The sequence below is a fragment of the Tyto alba genome, unplaced genomic scaffold, assembly GCF_018691265.1.
Source record: "Tyto alba isolate M040663 unplaced genomic scaffold, T.alba_DEE_v4.0 Super-Scaffold_23, whole genome shotgun sequence".
NCBI lineage: Eukaryota > Metazoa > Chordata > Aves > Strigiformes > Tytonidae > Tyto > Tyto alba.
Genome location: NW_024881297.1, coordinates 17,661,437 through 17,681,721, shown reverse-complemented (window position 1 = coordinate 17,681,721; position 20,285 = coordinate 17,661,437).

The following is a 20,285-nucleotide window of genomic DNA, read 5'->3' as shown; positions in this document are numbered from 1 at the left end:
TCCCATCTGTGTATGTATGTGTGTGCATGCACACAGATTTAATTTGCTGTGATTGGATTAGTGGATAATTCCAATTATCTGGTATCCATGCAAGTGACTGACATTTTGACCACATGTTATCAAAAGTCAGTGTTCCAGCTATCTTAAGCAGACGTATTTCCTGGCAAAGCACTTCAGTGGAGTTCCTCATGGCTGAGGCACTTTGTTAAATGAGTCAGGCATTATGAAACAAGGTCTGTTCAATGTGAGTCATTTGGACCTTGATACTTTCTGGTTATGTTTTGCCAATTTAGTTTATTCATACTCTACTCTGGAATTAGGTCCTTTTCTGCCAGCTAAGCACCACTTCAGCATAAATGAAGTGGCAGGATCAAACCCTAGAAATAAGCAAGAACGTGGTTGTTTTAGACTAACCTCTCTGAACTTCTTTACCAGTCAGTAGCAAGTAAGAGGGACTTTAGAAAATTGGTAAGAGGAGCTGTCTAACTGGAGTTTGTTGAATACTCCACAACATCAAGCAAGGCAAGGAATATCTTGCAGATCTTCACAATGTCAGACTGTCTAACCTGGGAGATAAATACACCTTAATTTAATGCCATGAACAGCACCACTCTGATTAATGCTGGTTGCATTTGTCACATTAAAACAGTAGAAACTAACATTAAAATTGAAAGTAGAGATTTTAAGAGCTCTATTGAAAGTAATTAATGAAAATCATGTTCTCCAAATATGAAGAAAATAATTAAAATTGTAGCCTGTTGCTTTGACCTAAAATAGATTTCTAGGTGGTGGGTTGGGGATGTTTTCTTATTTATTTCCTTCAAAGATTTTATTCAAAAGCAAAGTGATCCATTAACTAGCAGAACGACTTTATTACAGCTTTCTTCTCTCATGCTTTTAAAATGCCTGGCTGAATTGAGCTCCCACATCCTTATTTGTGTTGTCAGTGGTATAGATTTCTTCAAACTCATCCTATCAGTTTATCACATTCTGTTGTCATATTTTAAAAACTTTTATTTGTTATTGTAGTCTACAAATTCTTAGAACCCATAATAAAAAAGGACATTTGGTGATGTTTGGTTTATTTAGAAAATAGATATGATCTAAAAAAACACAGCTCTGGGTTTAAGAGAAAAACAATACAAGAGTGAACAAAAGCAAACTGTTCATAAAGGTATGCATAACTAGGAGGACCATTGGTTATCTTGGGCTTACTTAAGAAATTAAGTGTTACAGTCTGTTTTGAACTCAACATCCAATGGCTATCACCTCTATACAAAACCAGAGTTATTAGATATTGACAGAAAAATGTTGTTATTTATTTATGTTTATTGCTTTTCATCTTGTTTTTAAAGTGCCCTTAGATACGGAAGGCTGACTGAGGATAGTGAAGGCTTCAAAACAAGTACAGAATGCATTAAGTATCTAGCTGAGATCTAAGTAACTTCACAGTGTCAGCCAAAAAATAATTATTCAAATCACATTATTTTTACACAAAATCTTACTCAATAACAAGCACTGCATATTTCTTAGAATAGTAATATTTTCCATGAATTAAGAGTTCTCAAAACGTGTATAATGAAATACAAAACACATGCCATTAATATTCACTTTGGGCTAAAGAACAACTCTGATAATATCTGTACTCATTAAACTTTTCATTCCAAATACTATTTATCACACAGATCTCTTGGATCAGAAGATTGCTTGTTTCACATGAACACACAGAAAACTTCCTTCTCCAAGGAACAGCTCTCCAACTATTGCTGGTTTTTAATGCAGTGGAGAAATGAAATGGAACAGTAAGGTGTTCCACATGCTTGAAATGTTTCTAACATGTCGGGATGCCAAAAGAATATGCACCTTTTTAAGTAAATGGCATGAAGAGGTGCAATTGTCTACAGAAGACAATATGAGAAGAGCTTTTTTTATCTTGTAGATCATGACTAATAGTAAGAGGTTCTATACTCAACTAATTTTTTATATTGTGTGTTCTGTATTACTTTAAATCTCTGAGCAAAGAAATACTACTCATATGATTAATGAAAACTTTTTTTTTTTTTACAATAAACCTTTCCTGTATTACATTCTGTTTTTTCCTAGAAGTCAGTTGTAGCAAACAGATGGTGAGTGAGTCCACAATAAGGCTTTCATGACTATTGCATGAATATTTTCTCTAATGTCTTAAAACAAGTAAGTTCCAGTATAAAGCCTCAAGACAATGCATATTTATACACATACACATAAGTATGCATAAACATACACATATAAATATATGTGTAAATATATATAAAAGCAGATATTCATTATCAAGAAATTTCTATAGACTGTAACAGGGACGAAGTCTGTGGAGTTATGTAGAAATCCTTGTAAACTGTGTAAAAAGTAATAAGAGTGAATATTTTTTCTGTGATTTTTGTTAATCACTCTTTAGAATCTTACAATAGACTTTCAGTAACTTACTGCATTCCATATGACATTCAACAAAAGAATACGAAAAAAGTAATTATTTCTTTATTTTTTTTTTAAAAAAGGATAGAACTTTCTTATATATACTTACCTTTTAATTCACCACTGCTGTGATAGAATGTCCTTTTTTACTAGCATACCATATCTAGAATTGGTATTAGAAAATAATATTTAAATATAGTCTGTAGCACTATTAGTCACAAATTTTAAGCAACCTAAGAGGTTGGAACTGTTCATGACTATAGCTGAGCAAATAATTGGAAATATTAGTCACCAATTATTGTTTCAGTAGATTCTTGAGTGAGTCGTTGTCACTGCCCTACTTGTAATCATCCATATTAATTCAATTTGCATGAACCCTGGAAAGTGATTACTTTTCAGAGAAATCATTCATGTATACAAATCATTTCAGCTTCAACTAAATTCATGTTGCAACTAAATTCATGCTGCAGTTCAGGTATTATTGTAATTCCTTTTGAAGCTGTTGGTTCTCTGCTTTTAGGGCTTCAGATACCACAATTGTACTCCATGACTTGGGAAACCAATCGTAAAAAGTGATGAGTAAAGAAGGAAGACCCATGGACACTCACAAACACTGCAGTCCATTGCTGAAACTCCTCCTGAGTTTCTCACTTCAGCACTTCATTCAGCGACCCCAGCCAGAGCTGCCCTGGTTTTTTAGGGCGTGGATTCCCTGGTAAGCCCATTCACCTATTGGGAGCTGGAGGTATTTTTGGCCATTAGGATTCCCATGGCTTAGACACAACAGTGCTCAGAGAACCAGCATTTAGCTATTTATGGGTGGGGGGCTCCTGGGAGAATCCTGAGAGACACAGACTCCTGTTGTTTTAGATATGTAAATGCTAATAAATGTTTCTGCCTGCATTATTGCATCTGCTTTGAATTGGCACAGGTAGTGTTACGTTTTAAAATGACACATATTTATCCTTTTCGGGGCTATATTTTTCCAAGACATCTGTTTAATGAAGCAAAGAGCTACATCTTCATTTGCTGTAATGTAGTATAGACACTGTTAAAGTGAAGAACTATACCCATTTCTGCAAGCACACGCAAACATCAGCTTCAGATTTCAACACAGTTCCCCTGAAGCCAAAAGGACTACTTCTCCTTAACACAGGTTTTTAAACATCAGATATAAAATCACTACTGTGAAACTTATCTACTTTTTAAAGACTACCCTCTGAAATTTAGTACTTTGTTCCTGTTTGGAAAATTGTGAGGGATTTTCTTCAGGATGCAGTTTTATGACTAAAACACAAGTGTTGTGTTAAAGATACAAGCAGGTATAATTTTCAAACAATCTATCTTTAAAACAATTATACCAACTTTTGTGTTAATCTCATCACATAAAATGTTTGGTTAAACCTGTTCTGCTCAAAAAAGCTGTATTGGTCTTAACCTAAAGGTATTTTACTGCTATTTTTCTAAGAGCAATTGTTAATATTGCAAGCTCCTATCACTTTAAACAGAAGCAAAGGAAGAAAGCATGAGTCAAAAGCTATTAAAAAGAAACGTTTAAATTGTTTGAGCATGAAAAAGTTAGAGGGTCCCTGTTTTATTGACTGGTCTGTATTATGACTATGTACACATTGATATGTTAAGTCTATTCACAGGCATTGCAGAACTAGCTGTTATTTATAGATTTTTGCTCCTACAAAGTCATTATTTTATGTTTTATTGAAGATGCTTTAGTTCAAAATTTTCTTATAAAACTCTATATTATGGACTCATAAAATAACAGTAAAAATATTCTTCTCAGTGTAACTTGATAAACTGTAAAAACTTTTAAACTACAAGTAATTTTTAAGGTTTGGAGTGGGGGTCTTAGCGAAAAAAAAAACACAGACATCTTTAATTTATAGGATTCTGCTATATTTCCAGGATGTAAGGTACCCAAAAGCTAAGCAACATGGAAAATGTGATCTAATGAACTACCCTAAATGTGGAAACAGAATGTCTTGTTCATTTGATAGACTTTTTCATCTATAATTTGAATAACTTTTTTACCTCTTTGTCTTTGTGCTGGTTTTGGCAGGGGTAGAGTTAATTTTCAGTAGCTAGTGTGGGGCTGTGTTTTGGATTTGTGATAGAACCAGCGTTGCTAACACAGGGATGGTTTATTTGCTGCTGAGCAGTGTTAGCACAGAGCCGAGGCCTTTTCTGCCCCTCACCCCGCCCCAGCAGCGAGGGGCTGGGGGGCACAAGGAGCTGGGAGGGGGCACAGCCGGGACAGCTGACCCCAACTGACCCCCGGGACATCCCAGGCCGTACGGCGCCATGCTCAGCATGTAAAGCTGGGGGAGAAGGAGGAAGGGGGGGATGTTTGGAGCGATGGTGTTTCCCTTCCCAAGTCACCGTTAAGCGTGATGGAGCCCGGCTGTCCTGGGGGTGGCTGAGCCCCGGCCTGCCCATGGGGAGTGGGGAATTCATCCCTTGGGTGCGCGGCTTGGGCTCTACCTGTTACACTGCCCTTAGCTCAACCTGTGAGTTTTCTCACTTTTACTCTTCTGATTCTCTCCCTTGTTCTGCCTGAGGGAAGTGAGCAAGAGGCTGGGGCGGCTTAGATACGGGCTGGGATTACACCATGACACTCTTTAAAGAGAAGAACAAAAATTTCTGGTAAACAGTGATTTCAATAATTTTATTTTTCATGGCACATTTTGCTTCCACACACAGACCAGGTGTGGGAGTGTGGCAAGGTCTTTTTTTATAGTATGTGACTGGATAGCAAGTTAGGAAGGTAGATAGCAATCCAGATACATAAACAGTATTGTTGTACAAATACAGGGTACCAATGAAATCTCAGTTGGTTTATTTTCAAGATTTACACAACTTAATAGCTAAATAAGTGCTTTAGGTTTTAAATAATACTGTGCAAGTGATCTTCTGACTCGTGTTTGCAACGTATTCTTTACAGTCTAAAAAGTAGGTTGTCAAGCTAGTTTTAGGCAATGTTTAGGTTTTTTTTCCTAAGCACAGGTTCATTCTTTTTAGACTTAGTAGGATTCCTGGAAATTGGATATTATGCTGTGTTAGAAATGTAAATATAAAATAATATGAAAACATAAATGCTTGGTAAATGTATAACTACATACATACCTGTGTATGTCTCTGTTTGTGCATGATTTACTACAATGGACTGTATATACCAGAGTAAAAGCAAGATGCTGATAGTCTGTTACTGGTAAATACTATTTTTATGTTACAATAATTCAGACTAAATTAATTTTAAGAATATTTTAATAATTTCAAGAAGATAATTCAAGACAAACCATAATTTAATATTCTCAAACACATTCTTAATCTCTTTTTTCCCAGTTTATTACTTATTAGTGTTTCACAAAATAAATTATACTCGATATTTGTCCAGATTTGGGGTTGTTTTTTGACAATGTAATACTGCAATTCTATTTAAAAAAAAAAAAAAAAAAAAACATTCATGCCAAAGGGTTTTCCTTTTAATTCTTCCCTTTTCCACATAAAGCCTGTTCTTGGATATGTGGGAATTACTATCAGTACATGTTCACATCTCAATAGGGACTTTGATGATGATAGCAATAACAAGACTAATGAGAGAAAAACTAATGACAGAAAGAATCACTACTGAGAGAGTATTTTACAGCTTGAAAATATTGTTCAGATCTTGAACTAGTTTCATCTCTGGAATAGCTTTTCCATTTTTGCTGTTATTACATCAGGGAACTTCATCCCTGATGCAATCCTTTCATGTCTTATTTAATAAAGCTTCATGGTTTTCCTTTTATGTATCTATAGTAACGTCTCCTTCCCACAAACATAAATCATTTCCAACCTTACCTCTCCTTTTATTTATAACTGCAGGAAAATTTGTTTCATAATTTTACAGTGTCACTTCAAACATTGTATTGTGACTTTAATGGAGCAAGTAGCAACGTAACTCTGCATTTCTGAACGTTAAAACTTGCATCTCTTTTTTCTTGTCACTCTCATATTACTGTTTTCTTATGAACAGTGGATGGAGGGGAGACAAGGGGACAGATAGGTTTTGGAGTTTTATGTGCAATTTAGGACCTTCATAATGCCTGAGCAATTACAGTTTCTGAAAGAACCCCAGATTTTGACAGACCTGTATCACCTTTACTGAAAGCAATGCTCCCTCACTGCAAAGGCAGACAACAGCTCCTTGGGCTGAATTAGGCAGACCATTCTCAGAGTTGCAAGTCAAGCGGGGGTTGAGTCTTCCCCCTCTATTCAGTCCTAGTGAGACACATTGTGGGTGCTGGGTCCACTGCTGGGCTCTGCAGTGAAAGAGAAAAAATGACATACTGGACCAAGTCACCATAAGGCCACAGGGTTGATGAAGAGACTGGAGCATCTTCCCCGTGAAAGGCTGAGAGAGCTGGGACTGAGCAACCTGGAGGAGAGAAGGCTTGAGGGATGTGTGTGTGTCTCATCAATGTGTATAAATACCTGATGGAGTAAAGAAGATAAAGCCGGGTTCTTCTCATTGGTGCCCAGTGACAGGTCAAGAGGCAATGGACACAAACTGAAACACAGGAGGCTCCTTTTGAATATAAGAAGAAACTTTTGTGCTGTGAGAGTGATCAAACAGTGGCACAGGTTTTCCAGAGATGTGGTAGGGTGTCCATCCTTGGAGATATTCAAAACCCAACTGGACACTGTCTCCAGTAACCTGCTCTAGCTGACCCTGCTTGAGCAGGAGGTGTTGGACTAGACAATATTCAGTGGAGACAATCAACCTCAGCCACTCTGATTCTACCATTCTGTGAAAGAAAACACTGCCCAGGCCACAAACATTTTGCAGAGATACCCCCACACACCATTTAGCTTCATCAATTCTTCTCGGCCCTAATGGGATGGGACTGTCTCCAAGAGCATGGCGAGGAAGTCTCTTTTCTTCTCTGATCAGCATTTCTTGGGCTGCTTCCCCTCAGACATAATCGAGGCCTTCATCCTGCAAGTTCTTACATGTGCGATAAACTATCACAAGAGATATTCCATTAAAGCTAGTAATGCTACTGATGTGGTTAGAGAGCTCAAACATATGCAAATGTGTCCGGAAGATAAGGCCTCTAAATAGCTTTTCCTCTGAGCTGTGTTAGTGTTTTAGGTGGTAGGAACATTTGACTGCTGGAATGCAGAAATTACCATCTCATTTCACTGTTCAGCAGCCATCAGATGACGATAACACTATCACACTGGTGAATCCAGCGCCATTTCAAGCTTCTGTAACTTCAGCTCTTTGAAAGCTTTGAGTTTCAGGTCAGCTGTAAATCTGCAGTTGAACAATCACCATTGGGTGTTGAAGAAACAGGAGAAGGTTTCAAAGGCTCTCTGGTGCCAGGGCATCCGGCATACCAAAAGGAAAGGAGTACATAGAAAAGCTCTGGACTTCCTGCCATTATTTAAAAAAGCCCTTCAACTGTCAAGCATGAAAGTAAGCTATTGTAATAGCCAGCACTCTCACCTTCCAAGGGGAAGAAATATTTCAGAGCTTCTTTACATCTCCAGATATGTAAGTAGCTGAGCCCTTACTAAAATACCTGCCATTATTAATTTAGTCATTTGAAGCAGTCAAAGCTGAAAATTATGCCAATGATTATTTATTTAAAAAGAAAAAAAGGGGAAAAAAAATCAGAGTCCCTTCATCTATAAAATCATAGATTACTGCTTTCTGATTATTAAAAAAAAAGACCTGCTTGGTTTGAGCCTGCTCAGCAGCTAAAGGCCGTGCAGTCGCTCACCTACCCTCCCCCAGCTTGGGAATGGGGAGGGAATCGGAGGGGCAAAGGGAGACTCGCGGGTTGAGATAAAAGAAGTTTAATAACAGTGACAGAATAATACGCTGACAGCAGTATCAACCGGTAATGTACAATACAGATGCTCACCACCCACCTGCTCCCGGCTGGCCATCCCTAACACAAAGGCGCCGTGGCCACACTCCCAGAAGTGAGACCCCCTCCCGGCTCACTCCTGCCTTTATATAGTGAGCACAATGTCACATGACATGGGATATCAGCCAATCCCGGCCCAGCCCTCCAGATGTGCTCCCCCCACCCCCGCACACAAGCAAGGGCTCTCGGACCTCAAGAGCTTCTGAAATCTCAGTGTGCTTCATTACTCCTCCAGCTACCAAACCAACATGAACACTATTCCAGCCTGAACCAGGACAGAGTTATGATCATAAAGCAGTGTAATTGTAGGTTATATACTTTGAGCTATTCACTATAAATTAACTTTCATGAGAGCACCTATGATCATTGGATCCCTAAGCAGTGGCTGGGAGCAGTTAACCTATCCTAACTATTCAAATAGGAAGTGAATCTGATATTTCATATACCTTATGTATTCATATCTCAGTTACTAAGATATATGATAAAGGAAGTAAAATATAACTTAAGGAAATTCTGTATAATGTAATTTGGGGAACAGGAAAATATTCTCCAACCACAGTAGTTTGAATGGTATTAGCTCCTCTTAGATACTACTCATGTGTTTACCGTTTTCAATTTGGTAACACGGAAAACTAGACTGCAGGCTTTCCAAGACAACATAAAAACTGCTGTATAAAAACTGTATATAAAAAAATAGCTATTGGGAACTTGTCAAGATCAGACAATAAATTATGGGAAACCAAAATACGATGCATTTTAGTTACTGGCTCACACAGAAAGGCCATCTGGAGGCATGCAGAATTCCCCTTATTAGACTGCTGAATAATTCTTGGTTTTGTGTGCCACTCTGGGCAACATTTAGAAAGAATAAAGATAGTGTAGTCAATATTTATCCCATTTAGCTTTTAATGTATTTGGATATAAATATTTAATTATTATGTCATTTTTTTCAATTTCCATTTTTGTCATTGTCGTGGTTTAGGCCTGGTTGGCAGCCAACCACCATGCAGCGGCTCCCTCTGCCTTCTCTTCCAGCAATAAGAAGGGACAGAGAGACAGGCTTGGAGTTTGAGATAGGACTGGGATGGGGAAAAATCCCCCTTTATGATCACGAGCAAAAGGCAGACTCATTACGGGAAGGAAAAAAGAACATACATTTATTACAGACACTAACAACACATAACACAGTAGGACAGTGAGAAGCATTGCCACATCTTGAGAACACCTTCCCCCCACCCCTCCCTTCTTCCCAGGCTCAGTTGTGCTCCTGATATCTCAACCTCCTCCCCCAGTGGCGCAGGGGCAGGGAATGGGGGGTGCAGGCAGTGCTGCCACTGCCTTTATCTTCGGTGAGAGGAGTTTCTGGAACTTCTTCCCCCTGCTCCATTGTGGTCCCCCTCTCACAGGACACAGTCCTCCACAAACTTTCTCTAACGTGAGTTCCTCCCATGTGCCGCAGCGTTCCCCACACTGCTCTGTCATGGGTCACTAACTTCCTCCAACTGGATTCTCTCCCATGGCTGCAGCCCTTCCCAATCTGCTCCGGCGTGGGACTCCCCCACATGCTGCAATCCTCCCAGCACTGAATTACAGCAGCAGGGCTACCTTTTCCCATGAGACCCCGGCCTTCTTCGGGTACAGAACCTTGATCAACCAGGCGGAAGCCACAGGCTATAAATCAGTGTCTGCTCTACCGTAGATCTCCATGGGTGTCAGGGGGGGGCCGCCCTGCCGTCTCACCACAGGATACAGGGGGGTTTCTGCTCCGGCACACCTCCCCCCTCCTTTCTTCCTCCATTCCTCCACTGACTTTGGTGTTCACACAGATACAGCAACTCCTCCTCACAAGTCCCACTGCTCGTCACCACGTCCCTTCTTAAATACGTTATCGCAGAGGCGCAGATGATTGGCTCAGTTTTCCAAACAGAAGTGGAGCTGATTTGGAGCTGGGGGAGCTTCGAGAAGCTTCTCACAGGGGGCTGCCCCGATAGCCCCCTCCCCTGCCACCAAAAAACTCCACCACTCATTCAACCCAGGACAGTCATATCTGATTGCTTTACAACATGTGGAAGCTAAACTAAAAAGATGAAAGTACTTTTCTCTTCTTTCCATTAGCTTTTTTTAACCTAAAGATTTGTTCTTTGCAGAAAACACATAATGTGTAAGAAGAGCCATGCCAATTATCGATGCAAATATGTCTTACAGAAGATTTATTTTTCCTGTACAGTTGTGAGCTCTGGCTGAATTTCTTGCATTAAAAAATGTGTCAGTTTAAGATCCAGAGCAAGAAAAAGAATTACTGACTAGGTCCATCTCCTTCAGAGATTAGTGGTCTCCTGCTTCAAGAGATTTTCAAAAACTAGAGTGTGAGGCTGTAACAAAGTCAGTAAAGGCTACCTGAATATGAAGAAGTCATCAATTGTTATTTGATGATCCATCAGCTAAAGTTGCTTTATTTGCAGTTGTCCAGCTTTCCTTCAGCCACTTGCTGCTAACAATCCTGTAAAAGTCTGGCATATCTTTGAAACATTTTGTTGTTTTGTTTTGTTTTTTGTTTTTTTTTTTTTTTTTTAAAGGAACCCCTCCACTGAAATTTCGCTGTTTAATGGTTCATGGATTATTCATATGTTAAATTGTGCCACCTATATTTAATTGCAAATCCTGAGTTAATGGGAAAAACTCTACAACAGTGCCTGATATTCTGCTGTGCTGCTTAACAGTGATACTAGACTAATTCAAAAGTTCCTTTAAAAGAATTGTGGCATGCTTCCAAGAAAAAAAAAGGAGTAAAAGAAAAACAGCTTGCTAGCTGCATGATATTAAGTTAAGCCACTGCTAAAGAGAATTAAAATCATGGACTCCAGTTTACAAAAAATCACACTCGTGTTTTATTCTAAACATGTCAGTAGTTCTATTGACTTTGCTGAGTCTCTTTACATCACTTAAAGATACTGAAATATTATATACATGCCAGAAAGAAATTCTTACTGAGCTTTTTCCTTAAGCACAGGTCCTCCCATTTCTACTGATACACGTGCAACAAAATCTGGGCAATTAATGATGGGAGGCATTGCTAAAAATCTTCACTGTCAGCTGAAAGTAGTGAACACCCACTCAAAAACTTAACCAGAAATTCTGTTATAGTAGACAGGAGCATCTGCTTTCAAAATGAGCTTTTCTGCCCAGAAAGCTATAGAGCTGAGTAAATAATATCCCAGACTTTTCATTCCACATACACTTTCTATTATTTATGATCCTAATTCATTGTGATGTTTCATGTTAATGCAAGTATATTACTTTGTGTATTATAGATTCATAAATATTTGTATACAGATTTATATGTATTAAACATCTTATAGGTAAAGACGCAAGTTTCTTTATGTCAAAATGGGACACATATGCTTTCCTCTATTTTTTTTCAAGGTGTAACATGAAAATATTGGGCAATTTAACTGACTGAAACAATTTCAGACATGTCTGATTGAATGGCTGCCCGCCTCTTCATGTGGAAATAAAAGCTTTTGTTAAAGTGCAGATGAATTACTTCACTTAAACCCTGGGGAAAAAAAAAAAAAACCCTGACTTTGGCTGTACATTTCTTCATTAGATCCAGATGTACACTATTAACTGTCCATAGCTGGTTTTACTAATGAATCACGCCTGAAGGATCTTGTTTTGTAAGATGGCAAGAGAAGAGGGCTCTTGTTTGTTTTGTTGTTGTTGTTATTTTTTATCACAGTTGATTTATTTGTTTTGGTTTTTTTTCTACTTAGGACCTCCTGGCAACAGTAGTACAGTATTCGGTTTTCAGAATAGAAATGTATGTTATACTGAGTCACAGCTAAAACATCTACAACTTACAGAACAAAATGGGCAAACCTTGTGGATAGGAAAACTAAAAATAAACAAAACCAATTTCATAAAGTCTTCAAGTGTTTTGTTAACACCTACATAGCTGTACATATGTTCTTTAATCCACACACAGAAGCAGTCATTTTCCAGCAGCGTGCAACTGTATTTAGTAGAAAACCCAAGTATCATCTCCTTCTCACTCTTATCTCTTATGCAAGATGGGGCAGAGGGAGCCTGTTCGTAATTTTATATTTTTTTTTCTAACTGGGTGATATATAAAGGGAATTCATCTATCTTGCTGTCCCGCATAAATCCCAAACAACATTAGCTATGTTGTCTGAGTCATCTGTCCATGGAAATAAGAGACTCATTTCTCTTTCTGAAAATGTTAAGGATGTAAGGAACATTTATCTCCTGAAAAAAGATTAAGCAACTATTTAAAGGAATTTGCAGTCATAGTGATAGCAGTATGAGAGAAAGCTCTGCAACATCTTGCAGAAGGGGACTTTATGTCAGGCTATGCACGTTAATTGTAACCTATCTTGTCTTTTCAGTGATAAACTTTTTCAGAGGATGGAGTGGATATCTCATAGCGGATACTATACAAAAAACCTCTTACGTTTACAGCATTTCGTACATGTATAGTAATATTACACATGCATCATAAGGTTATACAGTGTATTTATTACCCCAATTTATTAAATAAAATCTGTCAGATGAAATGTTTAGAAAGTATTGAACAGAATTATTCCTATTTTGCAACAGACAACACTGTGATTTTTCCTAATATACATAATTTTTATGTCAACTACCTGTGCTCTATCTGAATTATTTTCCAGACCTAAAGTCATAATTTTAATGAAACCTTCTCTTCCCCTGGAAACATATATTTTTGAAACTTTTGTGACATATCTGTGACATATTTAGAGCCCTGGTGCTGTTTATTTTCCTCCTCTTTTTTGAATGTACAAACAGATTGTTAGTTTTTCACTCTTTTGCCTCTGCAAAACCTGCAATTAATAGACCACTTTATAAACTCTCAAGGTATATGGAAGACAATGGTCATGACAACTGTTTATACTCCATTTCTAAGCAACCAAGACCCCCACTCCACACATTTTGCCTAAAGACCCCTCTAGTATGAAAGTAAAATCTGAGCAAAGGTGCTTTAGTTCCCATTTTCCCTTGTTGAAGGCTATTATATTTTCACACAACTTATTAAAGCAATCCTTATCATCATTGTTTGTCTGGCAGTGCAGGTGGGCTGCATTTTTGCCATGACATGAGGTGAATCACTGCTTCTGGAGCTGAAATTTGTCATCATCACGTGTAAAATCTAAGCAGCATTTGTAGATCCTTGATGTCCTTACTTGAATCAGCTGGCTTAACGCTGCCTCCAGCTGCTGGGCCATGATTACACTGTAAAAAGCTGAAAGCTGTTGTTGCATTGAGTGTTTCATGTATAGAATGGTTGAGGTTTTCATGTTGGTGAGAAAGACTAGTTTTCAGTCACAATGGCTCATATTTCATGTCTTTTAATGAGAATCCATACCAAAGAGGATGGAGCTGCTTTAAGTATAATTTAGAAGCTTTGAGATAGTATAAACTGTGGCAAATTCAAGCAATCCAAAGAGCAAAGCTCTTATCCAGAATTGCCAAAGGACCGTATACTCTGGCCTCACTTCTCTCCATGCATGTCCTGACAGTAGGACAATGCATATGCTAAGGAGTAAAGGCCTCCTCTGAATGGAGCCTTACAAAAGTAGCCTCAAATCTTCTTCCCAGAGAGTCCTCTCATGACTCCTGCACTGTCTCTTTTACAAAGCCCATCATGCTGGTGATTAACAGTAGGTGAAGACTGCACATATGCAGCTATGAGACAAAGGGAGCTGAGCAATCTAGACTACAAGTAAAACTTGCAGAAAGTAAGCAGCATGAACCCAACCTGCTTTGTTATTAAAAAAAAAAAAAAAAAAAAGCTAAACCACTTTATTGTAATGCAGGCTGTCTGTGGAAGAATATGAACAGAGATATATGGAAAATTAAACATATTACAAAAAAGAATAGTCTGCTTTGCATAATCTGGCCAAGGCTAGGGATTTTCTGATGGAAAATTATTCTGTCTTAACTTTTTCTGAACTCTTTGATTAAAACAGTAAAAATAAATAAAAGTGAGTATGTTAACTTGCTTAGACCATTGGGAAAACAATTATTTTTCCTGAGAACAATAATATACTCCTAGTATGCATTTATATTTTAGGACTGCTTAACTGTCTTTCTGAAAGTAACAGGTGTTGACTACTCCTGCAGCCTATGTCAAATATTCAAGTAGGTATAATCTATTAACAGGTGCCCAGGTTGTTCAGGGAGCACAGCTGATATATGAAACAAGAGGAATTGATTTCACTCTAGAAACAAAAACAGAAGGCAGAGTAAAGAAAAGTAAGACTTGTTAGATATCATGTGTTTTATCTTTCAGAATTTGCTGAGTTCTTTAGCTCTAATGTCCATGAATGGACAGCTGGTTTTGGCTGTCCTACTGCAAAATGTAGTTTGGCCTCAACATTGATTTTCAGGGATTTTTGACATGTCACTGTTTATCATCCTACTTTATGTAGCAAGGAAACATATTTACAGCCTCCTGACCCTTTGCATTGTGTCTCTAAGTACAACATATAAATTTACATGCATACCAGGAATCCCTATGCATCTAGTGAAATCCACATGTAACTTTCTGTGCCCATATTCCATCATATTTTTACTCGAACACATGGCTTTTATAACAGATTCTGCTCATAATTTGAGGCCCTCCTTTTTCTGTGATCCAGCCATGGGATGGATTTTTCATTAATAAGGACCTAAGACTTTACACTTGACTTTGGAAAAAGAGCAGGCACTGGTGCCAAGTTTTGAACTCTGCAATCATTATAATGCAGTCTGTTGTGTCGCACACATTCAGAAATGTAATTCCGGGAGAAATCAGAGCCCAGATCTTCAGATGGGCCTTGGTGGGCAGCAGACTTTACTGTGCATGTGACAGCATCAGTCCTGGGCACATTGCCGGGCATACTCCATGGCCCAGAGCTGATCTGTCACTCTGCAAGAAGTGGAATTTGGGGGATTTCTTCACCCAAGTAAGCAGTGTGTTATGGTGCATGCATGGTTTGGCAAAGAATTGCTTTAGTTTTAATCATTTAGCACAAGGAACTTCCTTTTTGTCTCGAGTTTCATTCAGCTGTCTCCTAGCTCCCTTTATTGTAACAGACTCCTACCCATCGATACCCAGTCCTACTAGAAAGGCATGTTCCCATATCAAGAGTGTCCTTGCTTTTTATTTCAAATAGGTCTGCATGTGCTGTAATCCAAAGAAACCAGAAAAATGGGGAATACTACCAAGTGACTATCACTAATACCTTGATTTGTCATTACACCTTCCATCACAGGATCTTTTTGACTTCCAGAGAACCATCAATAACGTCTGTTGTCAAGTGTACCACATTTTCATGAACCACCTGTGTTCATCTTTAACATTAAGTAGGTATTGATACACCTTTGTGGAAACACTGTCATCTATGGTTTCAGAATAAGTAACAGACAAATGTTCTTACAGAGGAGACATGAAATATGGAGAGTTAAGAAACAGACAGGTAATATTTTGGTACAACCAAGACAATTCTTACTCAGGCTAGCCTACAGTTACCCTGCATTGCTGTTGGTTTAGATTATAGTAAAATGTTTTATATAACTGAATAAAAGCAAATAGCTTTTTTACAGAGTGGATGCACTGCTGATCTTAGAGCATGGTCTATGCAGTGCCTGAGACGTGGGACATCATGAGATAAATAAACATGTTGCTGATAAATTAGGAGGAAGGCATATATCTCCTTTCAGGTACCTAATAAAGCTGTGTTTGTGTTTTTGTTGGAACTGGCCATCCTTCTGCAATTATTTTTGTGAGAAAAATAATTTTAAAAGCGCTTGTCATTTACACTTTGAAAAAAGGGCTGAACTGACTGCTCCTAAAGTTGAAATAAACTAGCAAATCATAAAAAGTTTGTGCATTATGCATTAAGGCTTTACTGCACCAACCTATCAATACTTTGAATGATACATCAGAGGGACCATTCTCAGAAGTGAGAGAATCAACATCTTGGAACTCCTTGGAAATGGTAAAGTGCCAATCAGTGCTAATTGTGGTGATGGCCTGTTTCATGTACGCTCCCTAACTGCCAGACAGCAACAAGACCAAAAACATCAACTTGTTTAATTCAGCCTTTATTATCTGTTTATCATTATATGCATTTACAAGGTATGCATCATTGCAGCATCTGGACGCACTTTGCAATTACATGGAACAGAACTGAATTCACTGGCACTGTTCACATTGTTAAGCATTTATTATATTCCACCATTGTTTCTATTGTCTTGTACACAGTCTGAAACCACTGGAAAGACAGACTTTGTCCCAGGGATCTGAAAGTATAGACAAACAAATTTTTTCCGAATAAGACAACAAGGCATTATAGAGTTCAGCCCTGGCTTTTTTCCCTAACTTTTAGCATTAATAAAAACACAGTTCAGACTAATGAATTTACTCTGTGAAGACCAAGGCCAAAATAAGGCTGAAACTAGAACATTTATTTTAATACTTACACAGCACTGATTCCTCAAAAGAAGACCGTATGTCAGGTATTGGAAGTATCTCTGTAAGGTATATTCTTTTAGAGAAGACAAACTTTGATACATGCAACTAATCGATATTTTACTTTACCTCCAGGAATTGCAGTTTAGGTTTCTGAGTAGCTCCTGAGTTTCACATATTCTGAGAACTATGAAATTATACTGCCTGTAACTGTGGCGTTATGGAGCTCTGAAATCAAATGTGCACTGTTCTTAGCTAGCTAGGTTATAATATCATTATTTTATTGAAAACTTACGTCAGGATTTGCATCAGTTTCTGGTATGTCCCAATGAATTTGGAGAATGCTCTACATAAAATATTTCCGAGTGTTGGCAAGGTTGATGCATGGTGTGAGTGCAGGCTGGGAAGGAAAAGGAAAAACGCTGTTGTGTGGTAGAAAGAGAAGTAAAAAAGAAATGAACAACTGTCAGATTTAGGATTTCAAGGCTGAAGTCAGGCAGCAGTGATGAGGAAAGGTCTTTCCAAACATACTGTAAAACTTCTGTTGAAGTGAACAAGCTTTATTAGGTTTTATTGTTTCACGGTGTGTGATGTCACTAGAAGTCTTGGATGGGAGTATAAACTGATTCCTTTAAATTTTGAGAATAATTTTTTCCTTATGCATTAGCCATTTTTGACTGGATATCATCTTGGATTACACACATTTGGACATGTAACTAATTTTACACCCTTATACTTACATCCCAGAAAAGCACTTGTACATTGCAATTTTAGAGCCTCACGTGCAGCAGGATCTCACTCCTGAGGTTCATTTCCTGTCCTCAGAAAGCACTTAAATGTGTTCTCTTTAAATATATCAGTATTTCTCACAATTCCCTGTAAGGCAAAACAAATAATATCTTTAGATTAAAAAGGAAAACAAAATTCAAACATGCTGTATTTTTCATTAACTTACAAAAATCTAAAATAAGGGTAGTGGAACTAAGCCAATCCATAGGATGTGCTTTTGTCCTGTGAAATTTTCAGTCAATATCATGAATTTCAAATGAGAAGCTGTTATTTGAGGCTGAAGCATGTTCTAATATTATCATGTAAAGTCCTGAAAGAAATAATTAGCAGTAAAGTGGAAAAGACAGGAATATCTGCAAAAATGCTGTGTCCAGATTCTCAGGTCTGTACAATAAACAGAAAGTCGGAAAGTGGATGAGCTCCCCATCCAGGCATCACCCATTGCCAGTAAAAGCTTCAGGTGCAGCTGCATCACATCAAAAAGCAAGTCCAATATAAATCCCACCACTGGTCTTCTAAGCTTTGAAGTTGCATTGCTCCTGAGTCTAGACCACTAGCTCAGATTCTAGAGATGTATGGAAGTAAATCTGGTGGCCCAAGTTTCCTCTATCCTTTACACTGGCCTGCATTGTGGAAGAAAGCTTATGGTAGTGTAGCAATTCAAAAATTCAGAGGCTTGGGGCTGCTTCTTCATTGTTAGGTACAGAAGCAGCTCCCATTTACCTCCTATTGAAAACAGATTTCTAATCATCTCTAGAAGTGTTTGGAGAGACATGGGTTATCTCACCCAGTGTAGTACTTGTTTGCTCCAGGTCTTGGGTTTTTTATATGCTTTTAAAAATGGTAACAAATAGCTGTGATTTACCTTATTTTCATTGTCACATTAATCACAAGAAATAATTTGCAAAGAGATGGAGAATGTTGCTCCATTTTGTATAGCTCTTTTCTCATGCCAAACATTCATATGGCTGAATCTCTTCAAACTCTGCTTAAAAAAAAAAAAAAAAAAAAAAAAAAAAAGTATGTACATCAGTTATATAAAATTGATGTCCACAATAGAAAACTTTATGGATGCTTATGCTTAGGATAAACCTTTGTAGTAATATCTACCTGAAACTAACAGAAAAAAAGTGAAATGGATGTGCAAGTCCAGGTGTTTTGTATAACACAGTATGAATAGAGAGATAGACACACAGGTATATACAAACATATACATTTACAACCATATGAGACTTTCAAAGGCTCAGTTAAACAAGCATAATTCTTTATAACCTAACAAAATTTCTGGACACATTCTGCTTTCCAGAAATCCAGATGACTCTGGTATTTTGTTAGTGGGAAGTGACTGCAAGTAGGGGATTTGAATAAACATTTATTTATGTACAATTATGTCATCTGTTGGATGCTCCACTATTTTTCAGGAAAAAATACTGATTGAATGGAAAGAGTAAAATGCATGAATGAGTGTATGACCTGTCACTGTTTTGTTTTCCTTCAGTGAAACAAGAAAGCAGTGGCACAAAAACCCTCACCCACATCGTGTAAATGTCCCACAGAGACTTGGTCTTACCATTGTCAGCTGTATGTCACCCATCTTACTTTTTTCCTCAAAAATTGATTAAGCTGAAATAGCTCATTTTATATATATATTCTTTTTTTTTTTTTTTTTTTTTTTTTTTTTTTTTTGTAATTTAAATCTTTCCTTATTGAATGTACTCTAAGTATTGGGGAAAATGTGTTATTGATTAAATCCATGTTTTGCTAATAACATTTTTCAAGAGTTCCGATTACACAGAGCACTATTCTTTACTCCTTTTTAGTGAGGTGCTGTAATTTTGGAAAGCAACATATGCTCCATTTGAAGCCTGGGTTGCTATGGCAAATTCACATTTCAATTCAATCATATTGTAAATAATAACATAAAATTGTGTGCAAATGTCTAAGGTGAAGGGTTAAATAAGCCTCCCAGGTACTCTTAACTTGGGGTAAGATGCTTTTTTTCTGTCAAACCTTACAATTCCTGAGACTGTTTCTCATAGAGCCTCCATGCCTATCGTGCACTTTTAACTGCATTTTCATACTCTTGGTTGTTCTGAATTTCTGGGCTCATGGGCATTTTCTGGATACATTACAAAGGAAGATTCTGGGGACTTGATAAAAATGAGTTTTATGAAGAGGTGGACTCTAGACACCGTCCAAACCCGATGAATGCTTTCAGGTACTACCTAATATCTCTGCACATAGTCAAGTAATTTCTCTCCCCCAATACAGTGACATAGATGAGTGCTGTGGCATAGAATAAAGCACTCCAAAACCCATCAACTCCACTAAAATCAGAGCTGCTAGCAACACAGCCAGCCTGCTCCACTTTTTCATGAATTTCCTGTTCAGAACAAGAGCATTTCTCTTGGTCCTGCCCCCCATCTAATGCCACACAGGAGGAGTCTTTGTCTTCCACAACTGGGAAGAGACTTGTGGTGTTTAAAAAACCAATTAGAATAATAAAAGAGATCACCAAGGACAATAGCTTATTTACTCTTCTTGTACCATAGGTCAGCTTGTTTTGGCATGCACAGTTTTTTCATTTCTTTGTCAATATTTAGCACGTACCAGAGAGA